At 40.4% G+C, this 21,800-nt stretch overlaps 1 non-coding gene across 1 annotated transcript; it reads right to left on the bottom strand.

Moving 5' to 3' along the window:
* Positions 1-287: 287 nt before the first annotated feature.
* On the bottom strand, positions 288-360 carry TRNAE-CUC. Its single transcript has one exon. It is a non-coding gene; the product is annotated as a tRNA-Glu (tRNA).
* Positions 361-21,800: the final 21,440 nt, after the last annotated feature.

Below are 21,800 nucleotides of genomic sequence, written 5' to 3'. Positions count from 1 at the left end.
GAAATTTAAAATTATTTTTATTGTGGTGTAATTTATACACAGATCTTAAGTGTTCAGTTGGATGAGTTTTGACAATTGAAACTGTGTACCCAAACCCAAAACAAAATATAGGACATTTCTCTCACCCTGGTAAGTTCCCTCACATCCCTCTCTAGTCAATCCCCCAACCCCATCCCAGGCAACTACTTTCTTTCTTTTTTTTTTTTTTTAATTTATTATTTTTGGCCGCTCCCAGTCTTAGTTGTGGCAGGCGGACTTCTTAGTTGTGGCATGCATGCAGGATCTAGTTCCCCAACCAGGGATCGAACCTGGGCCCCCTACATTGAGAGTGCAGAGTCTTACCCACTGGACCACCAGGGAAGTCCCCCCAGGCAACTACTTTCTGATTTCCAGCAACATGGATTTATTTGGCTTGCTTCTGAACTGCTCATAAATGAAATCACACAGTATGAATTTTTTTGTTTGGCTTCTTTAGCTCGGTATAATATTTTCTGAGATCCATCCATGTGGTTGTGTGATCAGTAGTTCACTCCTTTTAATTGCTGAATAGTATTCCATCATATGGATGTACTACAATTCATTTTTCCATCTTCTATTGATGGACATTTGGGTAGTTTCCAGTTTTAGACTGTTAAGAATAAGGCTCTCTACTGGGAAAATCTGTAGGAATGGAAATACTGGGCATTATACCCATTTTCATTTTCCACACAGAAAAACTGAATTCTAGACTATCGAGGTAGGAAACAAGTGGTACAATTACTTAGCTTAGAAACTTCGCAAGATTATCCTGAACTCATCTTGTTTTGTTTTTTTTTTAAAGAAAAATTAATCATTATCAAAATATCAGAGAACATAATTAGTATGTACCTAATTTGTACTCCAGGCACCTTACATCATACGTTACTGCCTAATGTTGTTATTTACTAGCTATTTGACCTCAGATAAATTCCTTAACCTCCCAGATCCTCAGCTTCCTCATATGTAACATAAGGATTAAAAATAGCACTTACTTCATAGGGTTTTTGTGAGAATTAAGCAAGCTAAGGTATATAAAGTACATATCACATTGCCTGACACACAAAGGTGCTCAGAAATAGTAACTATTATCATTATCATGATGTACCATCTTACAATAACCCAAAGAATTGAGAATTCATACCCCATTTTCAGAGGCAATATGCAATTTGTCCTAGTTATAGAACCAGGATTGGGATTCAAATTTCCATCTACATTGGCACCAGAGGCCAAGCTTCTTCCACAGCACTCTTACAACAAGGTATGCTATTTTCATGGTGTATCTTATTTAACCTTTACAGCGATCCTGTTAGATGATTTATGCCAACATGAAAAGAACAAGAAGGAAATAATATAATGAATTAGGAAAAAAAAAGTTTGAAACAAAGTCTCAGAGAAACATGGAGTAAAATTTGGTTTGCTGTGTTATTTTTCCCAAATAGTGAACCAGAGATGCCCAGAGTACTTTTCAAGCTTTCTAGGGCTCCATGGGAGAACTTTGCAAGTAAAGACAGGATTTAGGAGGGTGTGTGTATGTGTGTGTTTTGTTTGTTTATACTTTCCTAAACATTTAACCATATATTCCACTTGTTTTTCTCTTATTTTTTCTCTTTCTTTAGTGCAATTGGTCCCCCCATTGTAATCATGGCAGGATTACAGATGGCACGTTCAAAGGGGCTTATGGGAAATTTTAATAAAAGGATTATTTATAAACGTGTGGGCAGTTAAAAACCAACAAGGCGTACTGAACATCTGTGAGGATAGAAAGAGTAGGAAGCCATTATGGCCCTACACCAGGAAGGCAAGGGAATGGTGTGGTTACTACAATAGGGAGAATATTGCTCTGCCTGTAGGAAAGCACTGAGCAACAGCCGTTGGGGTCTTTGGTGGAGGGACTCAAGACATACATGATGACCTGGGAGGGTGGAAGGCAGGGAACTAAATAACCTGACCTCACTGGGTCTATCCCTGATTTGTGCAGGGGATGGAGGAGGTGGGAGAGCGAACATGGTGGCTGTGTTTATCCAGGTATTTGTGAACGAGGTGGGGGCGGTAGAGACACATTCTGAATGTGACTGTTGCAGTTAGACATTTTTCTCCACATCTGGACTCGGGCAGTTTTAGTAACTTGCCCAAGGTCCTAGAGCGAGTAAGTGAGGAAGAGTTGAGGGTTTATGTAGTTCGCTGGTTATTAATCCTGGCTGAATGTTAGTATCACCTGGGGAAGGGCTTAAAAATGACTGAAGTTGGGGGCTTCCCTTGTGGCAGTGGTTAAGAGTCTGCCTGCCAATGCAGGGACACAGGTTCGAGCCCTGTTCCGGGAAGATCCCACATGCTGCGGAGCAACAAAGCCCATGCACCACAACTACTGAGCCTGTGCTCTAGAGCCCGTGAGCCACAACTACTGAGCCCATGTGCCACAACTACTGAGCCTGTGAGCCACAACTACTGAGACTGCGTGCCACAACTACTGAAGACCGCGTGCCTAGAGCCTGTGCTCTGCAACAAGAGAAGCCACTGCAAGGAGAAGCCCGCGCACCACAACGAAGAGTAGCCCCCGCTCGCTGCAACTAGAGAAAGCCAGTGCACAGCAACGAAGACCCAACACAGCCAAAAATAAAAATAAATTAAAAATAAATAAGTTTATTTAAAAAAAAAGTACTGAAGTCAGAGCCCCATCCTTTGAGATTCCGATATAATTCGTCTGGCTGGGGGCCCAGGCAGCGTGTTAAAATCTCCCCCAGGTGATTCTAATATGCAGCCCGGGTTGGAAAACCATGGTCTGGCTGAGCTCCAATATGTGTGCTGTTTTCACTGTAATGTGAGCTGCTCTGGGCGCAGAGCTAGTGACAAAGAAATCACTGACCTGAGGGAACCCACAGTCTAATGCTAAGCAAACCATGACAACAAAGGGATGTGAGATGCTGGATGCAGTTTGGAGGAGTGAGGGGAGACTCCTCAGAGATCAAGCTTGAGCAGAGCTGTTGGTAGGTTTTCCCACGTGCTGGTCATTGCTCCAAGCACTTAATAGTATTAGTTAATTTAATTCTTATCACCACCCTGTGAGTAGGTGATATTATTAATTAATTATTTTAACCAACAACCATTATTCATTAAATGAACATAATTTAGATCTCATTACCTCCATTTTACACTTGAGGACGTTAAGACACAGGAGAGATTAAGTGTCTTGCTGAAGGTCACATAGAGGTATAAGTGGGCTTGAACCCAAGCAGGTTGGCCTGAGATCCCACCTACATTAATACTATATGAATTAGCAAAAGTGACACTGGGGGTCAGAGAGAGAAGAGAGCAGACAGAAGGTAGAGCAAGTGGTATTCCAGGCAGAATCTTTGCTGGTTGGAGCTCGGTGGGGAGTTGGGGGGGCAGGGGGGCGGGGGTTGGGGCAGAAGGGGAGGCAGGTACCCCACACCACTTTCCAGGAATGAGGCTGCATCGTGATTTTAATTCTCAGGGCAGTAAACAGCCATGAGAGCGTGACTTGGTCAGATTGGCATTTTAGAGCCGGAGAAAGGATGGGACTCTAGCCCAGCAGGAAATGGAGGTAGGCGGGGGCCGTGGGGAACGCGGAAGGAGAAACAGGTTTGGGTTTGGCTTCAGGAAGCGGGAAAGGTTGAAACAATACCGAAGCAGAAATGCGGTAGAATTAGCTCTCAACTGCACGAGTGGGTGAGGCATTCCACAAGTTATTTATGTTTATAATAAAGCACTGAAATTTACTAACGATTTCCTCAAGTTAGAATGCAATCTAACATCTTCCACGATAGCCTCATAACTGCGATACCCTTCCTTGTTTGGGGGAGACAAGTATGGGATGATGGGCAAAGCCCTGAGTTGCAGTCCGAAAATGGAAGAAGACAAAGGTAGATACGAACACGTTAAAATCTGCAAAATATGTCATCTTTTTTGATTTTTTAATGTTTAAAAATTTTTAAATTTTTATGTCATCTTATTAAAAAATGAGGTTTCTTTATGCATGTGTTTCAACATTTAAATCTGTGTGATTCATCACCTTTGTTCTGGAAAGTCTGGAAAAATAAGTCAAGACATTTTAAAAACAAAGTTCATTTTTGGGGTGTAATCTGATCAGTCGTGTTTATTTTTCCTTAGTCTCAAAAGGTATGAGAAACAAAAAGTTTCTCCCTCACCAGGAAAGGAATGGAGAGGTGGAAGATGAGGAGGTGGAGGTTTGGTGGCAGCTCAGGGCCTTTAGAAACACATAGCAGGGTTCTTTCCTGGAGGAAAGTACCTGCTGGTACTTTTTTTTTTTTTTAATTGAAGTATAGTTGATTTACAATGTTGTATTATGTTCAGGTATACAGCAAAGTGATTCAGTTTAATATATATATATATTCCATATATATATGGAAAAGATACATATTCTTTTTCAGATTCTTTTCCATTATAGATTATTACAAGATATTGAATATAGTTCCCTGTGCTATACAGTAGGTCCTTGCCTGCTGGTACATTTTATTAAAAAATTTTTTTTCAATATATTTTTTCAATTTTATTTTTTTATTGAAGTATTTTTTTTTAATTAATTAATTAATTTATTTATTTTTGGCTGTGTTGGGTCTTCGTTTCTGTGCAAGGGCTTTCTCTAGTTGCGGCAAGTGGGGGCCACTCCTCATCGCGGTGCGTGGGTCTCTCACTATCGTGGCCTCTCATTGCGGAGCACAGGCTCCAGACGCGCAGGCTCAGTAGTTGTGGCTCACGGGCCCAGTTGCTCCGCGGCATGTGGGATCTTCCCAGACCAGGGCTCGAACCCATGTCCCCTGCATTGGCAGGCAGATTCTCAACCACTGCGCCACCAGGGAAGCCCCTATTGAAGGATTTTTGATTTACAATGTTGTGTTAGTTACAGGTATACAGCAAAAGTGATTCAGTTTTTTATATATAGATATATATAATCTATCTATCTATCTAAATATCTATCTATATATCTATTCTTTTTCAGATTCTTTTCCCTTATAGGTATTACAAAATATTGAGTATAGTTCTCTATGCTATCGTAGATCCTTGTTGGTTATTTATTTTATATATAGTAGTGTGTACATATTAATCCCAAGCTCCTAATTTATCCACCCCCTCGCCCCTGCACTGCTGGTACATTTTACCATGGGCATCACTGAGGATGGCCAAGGCTGGCAGCAGTGATGTGTGCTGGGGAAGATTCTGCACTCCACCGGTGGGCAACAGAGGTACCTCTGCATCTGCCTGCTATCAAAGAGGACCTGGGCAACATCCTAGAGGGAGCCCCAGCACCTCTTTCCTGGCTTCTGGCACCAGGAGTCTTATGTAATTCAGTGGAATATGGAGAGATCCTCTCTTGACCAGGGTCACCAGCCTCATGAGGGGGTGGGCCCAGTGGGGGCTCTAAGGAATTTACCTGATCTAGAAAAAGAGAGAAATGTCAAGTTTCTCATACTCAAGTGTTGAGGAGAAATGTCTCACTTGCCACGGAGAAGGGAAAGCTTTTTTTTTTTTGTGCTGAGCCTGGAGGCAAAGGCTTAAGGGTGGGAGTGATAGAGGTCAATTTCCTCTTGGAGGTCAGGCCCAGAGGTTGAAATCTTAGCATAAAGAAATTTAAGGTCTGGAGGAGTGAAGATGGCGGAGTAGAAAGACGTGCACTCACTCCCTCTTGCAAGAGCACCAGAATCACAACTAACTGCTGAACAATCATCAACAGAAAGACACTGGAACTCACCAAAAAAGATACTCCACATCCAAAGACAACGGAGAAGCCACAGTGAGATGGTAGGAGGGGCACAATCACAATAAAATCAAATCCCATAACTGCTGGGTGGGTGACTCACAAACTGGAGAACACTTATACCACAGAAGTCCACCCACTGGAGTGAAGGTTCTGAGCCCCACATCAGGCTTCCCAACCTGGGGGTCTGGCAATGGGAGGAGGAATTCCTAGAGAATCAGACTTTGAAGGCTAGCAGGATTTGATTGCAGGACTTCGACAGGACTGAGGGAAACAGAGACTCCACTATTGGAGGGCACACACAGGGTAGTGTGTGCATTGGGACCCAGTGGAGGGAGCAGCGACTCCATGGGAGACTGAACCAGACCTACCTGCTAGTGTTGGAGGGTCTCCTGCAGAGGCAGGGGGCGGCTGTGGCTCACCGTGGGGACAAGGACATTGGCAGCAGAAGTTCTGAGAAGTACTCCTTGGCATGAGCCCTCCCAGAGTCCTCCATTAGTCCCACCAAAGAGCCAGGTAGGCTCCAGTGTTGGGTGACCTCAGACCAAACAACCAACAGGGAGGGAACCCAGCCCCACCCATCAGCAGACAAGTGGATTAAAAGTTTTACTGATCTCTGCCCACCAGAGCAACATCCAGCTCTACCCACCACCAGTCCGTCCCATCAGGAAGCTTGCACAAGACTCTTAGATAGCCTCATCCACCAGAGTGCACACAGCAGAAGCAAGAAGAACTACAATTCTGCAGCCTCTGGAAGGAGAACCACATCCACAGAAAGACAGACAAAATGAAAAGGCAGAGGACTTTGTACCAGATGAAGGAACAAGATAAAACCCCAGAAAAACAACTAAATGAAGTGGAGATAGGCAACCTTCCAGAAAAAGAATTCAGAATAATGATAGTGAAGATGATCCAGGACCTCAGAAAAAGAATGGAGGCAAAGATCGAGAAGATGCAAGAAATGTTTAACAAACACCTAGAAGAATTAAAGAACAAACAAACAGAGATGAACAATACAATAACTGAAATGAAAAATACTCTAGAAGGAATCAATAGCAGAATAACTGAGGCAGAAGAACGGATAAGTGACCTGGAAGACAGAATGGTGGAATTCACTGCCACAGAAAAGAATAAAGAAAAAAGAATGAAAAGAAATGAAGACAGCCTAAGAGACCTCTGGGACAACATTAAATGCAACAGTATTCGCATTACAGGGGTCCCAGAAGGAGAAGAGAGAGAGAAAGGACCCCAAAAAATATTTGAAGAGATTATAGTCGAAAACTTCCCTAACATGGGAAAGAAAATAGCCACCCAAGTCCAGGAAGTGCAGAGAGTCCCAGGCAGGATAAACCCAAGGAGAAACATGCTGAGACACATAGTAATCAAATTGACAAAAATTAAAGACAAAGAAAAATTACTGAAAGCAACAAGGGAAAAACGACAAATAACATACAAGGAAACTCCCATAAGGTTAACAGCTGATATCTCAGCAGAAACTCTACAAGCCAGAAGGCAGTGGCATGATATATTTTAAATGATGAAAGGGAAGAACCTACAACCAAGATTACTCTACCCGGCAAGGATCTCATTCAGATTTGATGGAGAAATCAAAAGCTTTACAGACAAGCAAAAGCTAAGAGAATTCAGCACCACCAAACCAGCTCTACAACAAATGCTAAAGGAACTTCTCTAAGTGGGAAACACAAGAGAAGAAAAGAACCTACAAAAACAAACCCATAACAATTAAGAAAATGGTAATAGGAACACACATATTGATAATACCTTAAATGTGAATGGATTAAATGCGCCAACCAAAAGACACAGGCTCACTGAATGGATACAAAAACAAGACCCATATATATGCTGTCTACAAGAGACCCACTTCAGACCTAGGGACACATACAGACAGAAAGTGACGGGATGGGAAAAGATATTCCACGCAAATGGAAATCAAAAGAAAGCTGGAGTAGCAATACTCATATCAGATAAAATAGACTTTAAAATAAAGGATGTTACAAGACACAAGGAAGGACACTACATAATGATCAAGGGATCAATCCAATAAGAAGATATAACAATTATAGATATATATGCACCCAACATAGGAGCAATTCAATACATAAGGCAACTGCTAACAGCTATAAAAGAGGAAATCGACAGGAACACAATAATAGTGGGGGGACTTTAGCACCTCACTTACACCAATGGACAGATCATCCAGACAGAAAATTAATAAGGAAACACAGCCTTAAATGACACAATAGACCAGATAGATTTAACTGATATTTATAGGACATTCCATCCAAAACAGCAGATTACACTTTCTTCTCAAGTGCACATGGAGCATTCTCCAGGATAGATCACACCTTGGGTCACAAATCAAGCCTCAGTAAATTTAAGAAAACTGAAATCATATCAAGCATCTTTTCTGACCACAACGCTATGAGATTAGAAATCATTTACAGGGAAAAAAATGTAAAAAGACACAAACACATAGAGGATAAACAATACGTTACTAAATAACCAAGAGATCACTGAAGAAATCAAAGAGGAAAACAAAAAATACCTAGAGACAGATTACAACAAAAATACAATGATCCAAAACCTATGGGACACAGTAAAAGTAGTTCTAAGAGAGAATTTTATAGCAATACAAGCCTACCTCAAGAAACAAGAAAAACCTCAAATAAACAATTTAACCTTACACCTAAAGGAACTAGAGAAAGAAGAATAAACAAAACCCAAAGTTAGTAGAAGGAAAGAAATCATAAAGATCAGAGCAGAAATAAATGAAATAGAAACAAAGAAGATAATAGCAAAGATCAATAAAACTAAAAGCTGGTTCTTTGAGAAGATAAACAAAATTGATAAACCATTAGCCAGACTCATGAAAAAAAAAGAGGGAGAGGACTCAAATCAAGAAAATTAGAAATGAAAAAGGAGAAGTTACAACGGCCACCGCAGAAATACAAAGCATCCTAAGAGACTACTACAAACGACTCTATGACAATAAAATGGACACCCTGGAAGAAATGGACAAATTCTTAGAAAGGTATAACCTTCCAAGATTGAACCAGGAAGAAATAGAAAATATGAACAGACCAATCACAAGTAATGCAACTGCAACTGTGATTTAAAATCTTCCAACAAAGAAAAGCCCAGGACCAGATGGCTTCACAGGTGAATTCTATCAAACATTTAGAGAAGAACTAACACCCGTCCTACTCAAACTCTTGCAAAAAATTGCAGAGGAAGGAACACTCCCAAACTCATTCTATGAGGCCACCATCACCCTGATTCCAAAACCAGACAAAGATACTACAAAAAAAAGAACTACAGATCAATATCACTGATGAATATAGATGCAAAAATCCTCAACAAAATACTAGCAAACAGACTCCAATAACACATTAAAAGGATCATACACCATGATCAAGTGGGATTTATCCCAGGAATATAAGGATTCTTCAGTATACGCAAATCAATCAATGTGATACACCATATTAACAAACTGAAGAATAAAAACCATATGATCATCTCAATAGATGCAGAAAAAGCTTTTGACAAAATTCAACACCCATTTATGATAAAAACTCTCCAGAAAGTGGACATAGAGGGAACCTACCTCAACATAATAAAGGCCATATATGACAAACCCACAGCAAACATCATTCTCAATGGTGAAAAACCGAAAGCATTTCCTCTAAGATCAGGAACAAGACAAGGATGTCCACTCTCGCCACTGTTATTCAACATAGTGTTAGAAGTCCTAGCCATGGCAATCAGAGAAGAAAAAGAAATAAAAGGAATACAAATTGGAAAAGTAGTAAAACTATCACGGTTTGCAGATGACATGATACTATACATAGAGAATCCTAAAGTTGCCACCAGAAAACTATTAGAGCTAACCAATGAATTTGGTAAAGTTGCAGGGTACAAAATTAATGCACAGAAATCTCTTGCATTCCTATACACTAACAACGACAGATCAGAAAGAGAAATTAAGGAAACATTCATCAATTAAGGAAACATTCACCATTGCAACAGAAAGAATAAAATACCTAGGAATAAACCTACCCATGGAGACAAAAGACCTGTATGCAGAAAACTATAAGACACTGATGAAAGAAATTAAAGATGATACAACAGATGGAGAGATATATCATGTTCTTGGATTGGAAGAATCTATATTGTGAAAATGACTATACTACCCAAAGCAATCTACAGATTCAATACAATCCCTATCAAGTTACCAATGGCATGTTTTACAGAACTAGAACAAAAAATCTTAAAATTTGTATGGAGACAAAAAAGACCCCGAATAGCCAAAGCAGTCTTGAGGGATAAAAACAGAGCTGGAGGAATCAGACTCCCTGACTTCAGACTATACTACAAAGCTACAGTAATCAAGACAATATGGTACTAGCACAAAAACAGAAATATAGATCAATGGAACAGGATAGAAAGCCCAGAGATAAACCCACGCACCTATGGTCAACTAATCTATGACAAAGGAGGCAAGGATATACAATGGAGAAAAGACAGTCTCTTCAATAAGTGGTGCTGGGAAAAGTGGACAGCTACATGGAAAAGAATGAAATTAGAACACTCCCTAACACCATACACAAAAATAAACTCAAAATGGATTAGAGACCTAAATGTAAGACTGGACACTATAAAACTCTTAGAGGAAAACATAGGAGGAACACTCTTTGACATAAATCACAGCAAGATCTTTTTTGATCCACCTCCTAGAGTAATGGAAATAAAAACAAAAATAAACATATGGGACCTAATGAAACTTAAAAGTTTTTGCACAGCAAAGGAAACTACAAACAAGTTGAAAAGACAACCCTCAGAATGGGAGAAAATATTTGCAAACGAATCAACGGACAATGGATTAATCTCCAAAATATATGAAAAGCTCATGCAGCTCAATATTAAATGAACAAACAACCCAATCCAAAAACGGGCAGAAGACCTAAACAGACATTTCATCAAAGAATTCATACAGATAGCCAAGAAGCACATGAAAAGCTGCTCAACATCACTGATTACTAGATAAATGCAAATCAAAACTACAATGAGGTATCACCTCGCACCAGTCAGAATGGCCATCATCAAAAAATCTACAAACAATAAATGCTGGAGAGGGTGTGGAGGAAAGGGAACCCTCTTGCACTGTTGGTGGGAATGTCAATTGATACAGCCACTATGGAGAACAGTATGGAGGTTCCTTAAAAAACCAAAAATAGAATTACCATATGAGCCAGCAATCCCACTACTGGCATATACCTGAGAAAACCATAATTCAAAAAGTCACATGCACCCCAAAGTTCAGTGCAGCACTATTTACAATAGCCAGGTCATGGAAGCAACCTAAATGCCCATCGACAGACGAATGGATAAAGAAGATGTGGTACATATATACAATGGGAATGTACTCAGCATAAAAAGGAACGAAATTGAGTCATTTGTAGAGACGTGGATGGATCTAGAGACTGTCATACAGAGTGAGTAAGTCAGAAAGAGAAAAACAAATCCTCCTATGTTAACGCATATATGTGGACCTAGAAAAATGGTACAGATTGAACGGTTTTTGCAGGGCAGAAATAGAGACACAGATGTAGAGAACAACGTATGGACACCAAGGGGGGAAAGTGGTGGGGAGAAAGTGGTGGGAGGAAGGTGGTGGGATGACGGTGATTGGGGTGACTATATGCACTAATAGCGATAAAATGGATAACTAATAAGAACTTGATGTATAAAAAATAAATAAAATAAAATTCAAAAAAAAATCAAAATCAAAAATAAATAAAATCATACAAAAGAAATTTAAGATCTGTAGAAGTGGGGGCTGAGATAAGCTAAAGGAATGTGAGATCAGATTTGTAAACATCAGTTTTAAGTTGGAATTGGATATGCATTCAGAAAGCTCTACAAAAATGAATTCTAAGATTTGCGAATGTGCCTATTAGAGAAGAAATGGACCCACCCATCTTCCCACCTGAACCACACACTCCTCTCCCTCAGGCACCAGCAGGAGGTACCTGATGATTACCTTGTGGTGAAAATGTAATTACCTTTATTTCTTTCTCAAGTCATCACAACCAATGAGACGGTGTCCCATCCAGGCCCCAGCTGAATGAAATCAATGGATTACAAGCTTAAATCAGTAGTTTGGTTTAAACTTTTCAGTTCTCAGCCCACAAGTTATCTCAGGGCTTGGACCTCCTCCCAGGGATGGAGAGGTTTTTTTCTTTTAAATTAATTGATTGGATGTAGGTTGAAGGACTGTGTGAACAGACCTCTTTGTGTAAAATAATGAAAGCAATATTGACCCTGCCTCTGAGGTTGTTGAGGAATGTTAACAGGAGGTGATTGCAAAGGCCCAAAGGCACAGAGGCCTCATATGAATTCTGAGGCCTCTTTTGCTCACAAAAAGGCAGGAAGATATTTTAATCTTCTTGAGTGCAAAACAGAGATCTGATTTTACCTCCTCAAGGCAAAAATAATCTCATATGGCCATAAATATGCAAAATGACTTTCCTTTTGCTCCAACTAATTGCTGTAGAATAGATGAGCTATTTCTTACATGGATGGAAAGGTAGAATGAATTGTATAAAAAAGCGCTAGTTTCTAACTACCTGGAATCAACATGGAATATTTTTGTTATATTTGTCATTTTGTTTTTTTAACGAAATTAAGTATTATAGATAAACGTTAAGTGACATTTGACCTCATGTCCCATTCTTGTTTCCATCACCACTACTATGAGTTTTGTACATATTTGCTCACTTCTTTATCTTCTTTTCATATATTTATTTATCTACAACCAATATATAAAACTGTTCTGTGAACAGGTTATTGCTTTCAATTTATATAAGTGATGTTATACAATACATTTGCTCTACATGTAGATTTTTCCACTCAACACTGTTTTCTAAACATATCCATATTCATACAGATAGATCTGGTTCTTTTTTTGGCTGTACCGCATGGCTTGTGGGATTTTAGTTCCCCAACCAGGGATCAAACCCGGGCCCTTGGCAGTGAGTGCAGAGTCCTAATCACTGGACCGCCAGGGAATTCCCTCTAATTCATTCTTTTTAGCAGCTGTACTGTACAATGAATATACCTTATTTTATGCATCAATTTCCCTATTACTTCAACAGTCTTGCCATTATAAACAATGAACTTCAATGAACATCTGTGTGTGTTTCCTTGTGCAAATGTGTGGTGGCTTCTCTGTGTTATATATTGGAAATGAAATTTCAAGGTTGTAGAGTCATGCATTTTCAATTTTTTAAGAGTCTACCAAAGTTTTTATATCAATAAATCCTTTACCAGAGGTATCTTAGACAGTTAGGAACCCATTTCCCTCAATATACAAAAGCTAGGTAATTTGGAATCATTTAAACCCAAAGTCTCTACAGCCTCAATGAAACCTAAACCCTTACAATGGACAACTAAACTCTACCAACAAAGTCCTTTCTCATCTCCCCAACCTCATGTCTAGTTGTAGTAGAGAGGGCAGACTAGAACTTGATAAAACTGTGATTGGTGACGAAGCAGCCGTCACTTTTGTTAGTTTGGAAGGGGAATGTTCGGTGTTTTGTGGGTAGCAGACCAACCTTGTTTTTGTCTTTACTTACACATAATTTAGTTGTGGGCTTATTTTGTCTCACTTCATCACAGTCACAGAATGACCTTGTCTAATGTTAGTATCCTGTGAGATGGTTTATGTCCAACAGGAGAACACCATGGTCTAGCTGTGTCAGACTAGTTTCCAGAGGTACAGGAACTTTATTTTTTAAGCTTTGCTAACAAAACACAGAAATCCTCTGCTATGGGCTGAGAATTTATTTGTTGAAGTCCTAACCCCCAACGTGACTACATTTGGAGATAAGACCTTTAAAGAAGGAATTAAGGTTAAATGAGTTCACAAGGGTAGGGTCCTGACCTGATAAGATTAGTGCCCTTATAGCAAGAGACACCAGAGAGCTTGCTCTCACCCTCCACAGGCATGTACTGAGGAAAGGTCACGTGAGCACACGGTGGGAAGGAGGCCATCTATAAGTCAGGAAGAGAGCCTCACCAGGGACTGAATTGGCTGGCAATGAATCAATCTGGAATTTCCCAGCCTCAGAATTGTGAGAAAATACATTTCTGTTGTGTAAGTCCTCCCCTCTGTGGTATTTCATTATGACAGCCTGAGCAGACTCATACACCCATGTTTCCCTGCTCTTCCTGGTTCTTCTCCCCACCGGCAACCATTTAAGACAGTTTTAACTGTTTCTTCTGACACTTATCGTGTCCTGTATTTTTGAATTCCATATGGTGCTATCTTATGACTCATCAATTTTTTATTTTATTTACTTATTTATTTATTTTTAATTTATTTTATTTTTGGCTGCATTGGGTCTTCGTTGTTGCACACGGGCTTTCTCTGGTTGCTGCAAGTGGCGGCTGCTTTTCATCGTGGTGTGCAGGCTTATCATTGCGGTGGCTTCTCTTGTGGTGGAGCACGGGCTCTAGGTGTGCAGGCTTCAGTAGTTGTGGCTCTCAGGCTCTAGAGCGCAGACTCAGTAGTTGTGGCACGCGGCCTTAGTTGCTCCACGGCATGTGGGATCTTCCTGGGCCAGGGCTCAAACCCGTGTCCCCTGCATTGGCAGGCGTATTCTTAAACACTGCACCACCAGGAAAACCCTGACTCATCAATTTTAGACACTGTATATCAATTTCCCATGATGGTAGATAAGTATTTAGCTTTGTTGTACTTCATCCTCTCCCCTATCCTCCCACTATCGTTACAACTTTTGGTTAAATAAATATCTGGAATTTACATTATTTTCTTAATTATTGGGAAAACTGTCAGGACAACACAACTTGCCATAGTAAGTGCAGGTCTCCCCTGCAGGGGCAAGTTATCATGTGGAAAACAAGAATTGTATCCCAAAACAGGAGTAACAGAAAGAGTGAGTAATGGTGGCTAAGTCAGTAATGTTCATTACTTTTCCCAAAGATCCATCAGATAACATATTCCTATACCCTAGGGAATGGTAGGTAAGGAAGAAAAAAGAGGCCAGGAAAAATTCTTCCTATATTTTTGCCTCCAGGTGAATGAAAAGGAGTTCCCTCCCTTTAATGGAAAACTGAGGGGGGCAGGGGGAGGAAATAAATGCTTCCTTCTCTACAGGAGCCTGCAGCAATGTTAGGGACTCAGCATGGACCTGAGGCTTCCCAGTATCCCTAGGTCAACTCAAGTATCCAGTGGTAGTTGAGTATGGCAAGTAGGTACCGAGGAATGAGCAGTTTAGGAAGTTCAAAGTGAAATGTGAGGCAGGTCAGATTCCACAGTCACTTGCCCTTTGAATTGGACTCCACCATTAATCTGCCATGTTCAGTGTCCTGCTAAACAATAGACTTGAAAAAATGATGCACACACAGCCCTAAATTTGCTGAGCTCTTCTCATACTCAGGCGAGCTCATTTCAGAGCATTCAGACTGTACCACAATTAGCTGCTGACACTATCCTAAGATAATATTAAGCCAGGCCAGTAATTATACACTGGAAGAAACTATGTATAGAAAAGCTCATTAACTTGTGGAGTGGTGCAAGTTTCTGAAGTGGGAGCCTTTCCAACAGGATGGTAGTGCTCCTGTTGGTATGGTTGAAAATCCAACTGCAAATCCTTAGCTAAATATTTAACAACATCCCGCTAGAAAAGCACCAAAGAAGTTTTCAGGGTTTATGGGTCAAGCGATAAAAAGGGTCAAGTCGCTCCCTAGTTTACCTGTAGGTGGCACTGTAAGAGTAGTCAAGGGAAGACCTACACTAACCACCAGGCTTATAAAAGTGACCACAGTCATCAGTCAGGGTGTCATCATCGTCATCATCGTCTTCATCATAACTGTCATCATTGTTGTCGTCGTCGTCATCATCGTCTTCATCATAACTGTCATCATTGTTGTCGTTGTCGTCATCTTTACAGTCACCATTAGCATTGTTCATTTAGCAACGCATTGCGTGTGGCGTAGTCCTAGATCCCATTTCCCACTATTCTGTAATGACAGACTTCTACTCCAAGGGAGGTTTATCGCGCATGTGTATGCATTTGGCTCTGGAGTCTCACCTCTGAGCCTTTGCTTCTGTGGTGTCCCTTGGCTGGGATGCTCTGCCATGACCCTCCCTGCTTTGTTAGGAGGAGGTGTTCTTCATGAGTCATCACCACTCCACTCAGGTTCCTGAGATCCAGCTCAGGGAGGGCTTCTGTCAACCACACAACCTTCATCTAGAGAAGCTTTGTCCTGCTTCCCTGTTACTTCTCACCCTAGTGAGGGCTTTGCATCTCCCTTCTAACCCCAGAGTCCACCTCACACTGGTCAGAATGGCCATCGTTAAAAAGTCTACAAATAACAAATGCTGGAGAGGGTGTGGAGAAAATGCAACCCTCTTACGCTGTTGGTGGGAATGTAAATTGGTGCAGCCACTCTGGAGAACAGTATGGAGATTCCTTAAAAAACTAAAAATGGAGTTGCCATATGATCCAGCAATCCCACTCCTGGGCATATACCCAGACAAAACTATAATTTGAAAAGATACATGCACCCCTATGTTCATAGCAGCACTATCTGCAATAACCAAGACATGGAAACAACCTAAATGTCCATTGACAATGAATGCATAAAAAAAGATGTGGTGTATATATACAATGGAATGTTAGCCATCAAAAAGAATGAAATAATGCCATTTGCAGCAACATGGATGGACATAAAGATGATCATACTGAGCGAAGTAAGTCAGAAAGAGAAAGACAAATACCATATGATATCACTTATATGTGGAATCTAAAATATGACACAGGGACTTCCCTGGTGGTGCAGTGGTTAAGAATTCGCCTGCCAATGCAGGGGACAAGGGTTCGATCCCTGGTCCTGGAAGATCCCACATGCTGCGGAGCAACTAAGCCCGTGCGCCACAACTACTGAGCCTGCGCTCTGGAGCCCGCAAGCCACAACTACAGAGCCCACGTGCCACAACTACTGAAGCCCCCGTGCCTAGAGCCTGTGCTCCTTTTGGGGATTGAGAAGCTACAAGAAAGCCTCTCTTTTGAGGAAAGAATGTTATATGATCCTCTCTTGAGATAGGCATGTTAGATAACAGCCCTCAGAAATTCCCACCCTTTTATTTGCTGACCAAGCCTTGAATTTATGGCTCCCTCCCAATCCCAGAGGTCAATCATGATGAGTTTAAGAGAATGGCTCATCACATTGCTAGGGAATAGTTTAAGCTTGAATTCTGGCTAATGACATCTGAGGGTATCCTACTTGGAGAGTTTGGGGAAGATTTTCCTCACTAAAAATGAAAACCATGAGGGCAAAACACTCTTATTCTTTTTTTATTTTTGGCCATGCTGCATGGCTTGCTGGATCCCAGCTCCCCAACCAGGGATTGAACCTGGGCCACGGCAGTGAAAGCACCGGATCCTAACCACTAGACCACCAGGGAACTCCCCCCAAACACTCTTATTCTTGATTAGATGTTGTTGGGTTGGTGTGTGACATCTGGAACATCTGCAGCCATCTTGTGGTCAGAGAGGAGACCTTACTCTCTTGCCAGTGAGATGGAAAGCCCCTGGCTTTTGAGGACATCATGGAATCATGGATTTACCTAGCCTTGAAACTGCCTTTTTTTTTCCCCCTGGACTTACTGTAAAATAATAAATTCCTTATTTTAACTTCTATTAGTTGGGTCTACTATTTATTACAGCCCAAAGTATTCCAATTGACACAACTCACAAACAAGTGTTTTTCTTGTGGAACATGCCAGATAGCTTCCCTTTGCCCTTCCAGATACACTTTCTACTCTTTTCCTTCCTGCTCTCTGCTCTGACAGGCTGACCTCTATCTACTATCTCTGTCCTCTCATCTTACCAACAAGGATATCAATCAGCATCTTTTTCAGTTAGCAAATTATATGTCCACATATTATTTCTTCCAAAGGTTTCTCATCAAATATCATGTTACCTATAGTTTCCTTTTTAGTTTTGTCCAACGCTGAATCCAAATTTGGTGGCTTTTAATGTAATTCCATGCACCAGTCAGGGTCCCAACAAGACACAGATGGCTTACTCAAATCTGGGTAATTCAGGGAAGTTTTTTTTTTTTTACAAAGTCGTGGGTGTGGTGGTGGTAACCACAAGGCTAGTCAGTTAGTCAACCACACTCTCTGCTTGAATCCAACTCAAGCAGATCAAGTTCAAAATCAGTTAGAAGCCTAGTTCTTCCCAGAGTGTTGTCTGATCAAATGTTGCCTTTCTCTACCAACACCTGCTCTGAGTCATATTCTTCTCTTTCTTCTAGAAGGATTTCAAGTTACACTTTTTTGGGGGGGAAAGCTTCCCTGTTCTTGACTAACCAATACTTCCTGAGCCTTCACTCAGAGTTACGTCGCATTGTTATTGATGCTCAACATATATTGGAGTTCCTTGAGAATAGAGAACACATCTGATACTTATAAAACCTATTGCTAAACTGAGTATTACCACCATTATAACACATATCACTACTCAGTCATTAAAAACAGTGAAATAATGCCATTTGCAGCGACATGGATGGACCTAGAGGTTATCATACTAAGTGAAGTAAGGCAGAGAAAGACAAATATCATATGATATCGCTTGTATGTGGAATTAAAAAAAAATGATGCAAATGAACTTATTTACAAAACAGAAACAGACTCACAGACTTAGAGAGCGAACTTATGGTTACCAGGGGGAAGGGTAGGGGGCAGAGATAGATTGGGAGTTTGGGATTGACATGGACACACTACTATATATAAAATAGGGCTTCCCTGGTGGCGCAGTGGTTGAGAATCTGCCTGCCAATGCAGGGGACACGGGTTCAAGCCCTGGTCTGGGAAGATCCCACATGCTGTGGGGCAGCTGGGCCCGTGAGCCACAATTACTGAGCCTGCGCATCTGGAGCCCGTGCTCCGCAACAAGAAAGGCCGCGATAATGAGAGGCCCGCGCACCGCGATGAAGAGCGGCCCCCACTTGCCGCAACTAGAGAAAGCCCTCGCACAGAAACGAAGACCCAACACAGCCATAAATAAATAAATAAATAAATAAAAATTAAAAAAAAAAAAAAAAAGATAACCAACAAGGACCTACTGTATAGCACAGGGAACTCTACTCAATATTCTGTAATAACTTAAATGAGAGAAGAATTTGAAATACAATAGATACATGTGTATGTATAACTGAATCACTTTGCTGTACACCTGAAACTAACACAACATTGTTAATCAACTATACTCCAATATAAAATAAAAATTAAAAAAAAAGCACACACACAAATAACACATATCATACTTTCTTATGATTACTTTTATTTTGGTAAACTATATGTAACATAAAATTTACTTAAAGTGTGCAGTGCACTGGCATTAAGTACATTCACATTGTTGGGCAACCGTCATCACTATTCATCACCAGAACGTTTTCATCATCCTGAACTGAAACTCTGAACCCATTAAACAATAACTCCCATTACCCTCCAGCCTCAGGTAAGCCCTATCCTACTTTCTGTAGCCCATACTTTATTTAAATTTCCTCAGTTTTTATCTAATGATATTTTTCTGCTCTAGAATTACATCTAGGGTATCACATTATATTTATTTGTCATGTCTCTTTAGGTGCCTCTTGGTTGTGACGTTTCCTTAGACTCTTCTTATTTTTGATAACCTTGACAGTTTGAAAGAGTACTGGTATTTTGGAGGATGCCCCTTTACTGGAATTTGTTTCATATTTTTCTCGTGAGTTTACTGGGGTGTGGGGATCCTGGGAAGAAGACCACAGAGATAAAGCACTATCTTCATCACATCATATCAAGGTTACCTACTAATTAACAATTTGTGACTATTGATGTTGACCTTGATCATCTGGCTGAAGGAGTGTTGGTCGGGTTTTTCTATTGTAAAGTTACTCTTTTTTCCCCCTCCTTTTCCATACTGTACTTTTTGGAAGGAAGTTAAGGAACAGGGAGTTATGGAGTTAGTTTTGAAATTACTGCAGGACACACTTTATGTGGCATCTGTCCAGCTCACAAGATTTCCCATTCCCGGGGGAAATTCCCTCCCCCAAATCCATCCAGGTGGCCCTCCACACGCCCCATCCCTTAAACACTTTATCTCTTAAGCAGCCAGATTTGTTCTATGAAATCCTATCTCTTGGCCACAGATGTTTAGAGAGAGTTGAGTCAACAAAGTCCCTTCCCCAGGTGCTTGGATTTTTAGGGCAGGCCAGGCTCTCTGCATGCCCAAGCCCAAAACATAGCTACTAAGTCAATGATTATTTAATTACACCTTTCACTTGACTATTAATTATGCAAATAGTATAGCTCAGATGCTTCCGACATTGGTGATTGCCTACTTAGCATCCATTCCTCCCTCCATCCTTTACCACACAAACCCAATTTTATTTCTAAGACTATTTCTCCCATGCAACCCATGTGCCCCAGGGATGGAGCCCCACCCCCAGCTCCAGGAGCGGGCCTAATTGCTCCAAGAGTAATGCCATCTTTCTTGACTGTGATAGGTTCAGGAACAGGCATGTGACTCAATTAAAGACAATGAGATATGTGGAAAATTTTCTAGGGCTTCCTGAGAGAGATCTTCTTTGCTCTTTTTGGTTCCTCTTGAAGGCACCCTCTCTCCCTTCTGGATGTTGTCATATATAGACTGGAACCACTGCATACACCGCCAGACCAACCCCAAAAGCAGCTGGAACACAGAGGAGGGCAACCTAGAGAATGTCAGTGCAATGGAGCAAGAATCATGTTGATGCCTACCCTTTCTCTAGACCAGTGCTACTCAAAATGTAGGGTGAACTGTTTGTTACATTCTGTGATGACATAAATAAAGAAGTTGAGAGTAAATGTTTAGAAACGTTTGTAGTGATTTGACATTGCCATGACAGCTCAATGTGTGACCAGTGAATTTGTGTAGTTGACCAGTTTGAGTGCTGTCCAACAAAGAGAAGAGTTGCAAGTAGTGCCATCTGTGTACAAGTCTTGTGCATTAGGACCATGTAGCAATCTGCACTGGATTGAAAAAAAAAATAACAATACATCATCACCAAATGTCCTTCACCACTGATAGTCTGGGAGGCACTGCTCTAGACTTAGTAATTACATGAGTCAATTAATTCCCTATTTTTTAAGACAATGCGGATTCTATTTTCTCCAATTAACACCAAAGCATCTGAACTGATACAGTGAGTGAATCAAGTAAAAAAATAAGAGACCACATAGACATATTGGACATTTTTTGTAGGGTATACATGTTAGAGGGTGTGTGTGTGTGTGTGTGTGTGTGTGTGTGTGTTTTCACCTTGCTCTGATTCTGGGTAACCATTTCTTAACGTTCCTGATTGCAAAAATTTCAAGAAGAGAATAACTTCTCTTTGGTACCTTTGCCAGCTGTTGGCATTTCCCAGCCTTAGTTCTTTGATTTGAAGGTGATACCATAATAAAACACATGAGAGAGATTCTAGAAGAACAGAAATTCCATTTGTATCTCTAGGGAGAATAAGAGGAAAGAGGGTTGACTTCATGCCATTCTCTGATTGTTTTTACCTTTGTATTTCAAAACGTTTCTAATATTGGGAGAATACCAATGTAATTTTTATAACCGTTTTTTTTTTTGTTTTTTGTTTTTGGTCACAGCCTTTAAGGAGTTATCAGAATTATAAGTTATAAAAATATTATTTATAAGTTACAAAAAATAGGTCTTTTCCTTTTTTCCCCTAGTGAATGAAGAAAAGGGCTATAATGATTATTGTGTACATATAAACAGAATAAATGCATTTGTTAAAAGATGCAAAACTTATTTTTGTTTTTGTTTTTTTTTTTTGGTGATTATTCTCTTCTGGTATTATTTTGATCCTAAAGGAATGTTTTTAGAGAATTTTTGTTTACCATCCCAAAGATGATCTTTAAGCTAGTGATATGAAGAAAATTGCTGTATGAAATTAAAAAATTCAA

This window comes from Balaenoptera musculus, chromosome 18 (assembly GCF_009873245.2).
Source record: "Balaenoptera musculus isolate JJ_BM4_2016_0621 chromosome 18, mBalMus1.pri.v3, whole genome shotgun sequence".
Lineage (NCBI taxonomy): Eukaryota > Metazoa > Chordata > Mammalia > Artiodactyla > Balaenopteridae > Balaenoptera > Balaenoptera musculus.
The sequence above is the reverse complement of the archived record's forward strand: the minus strand, read 5'-3'. Positions and strand labels throughout refer to the sequence as shown.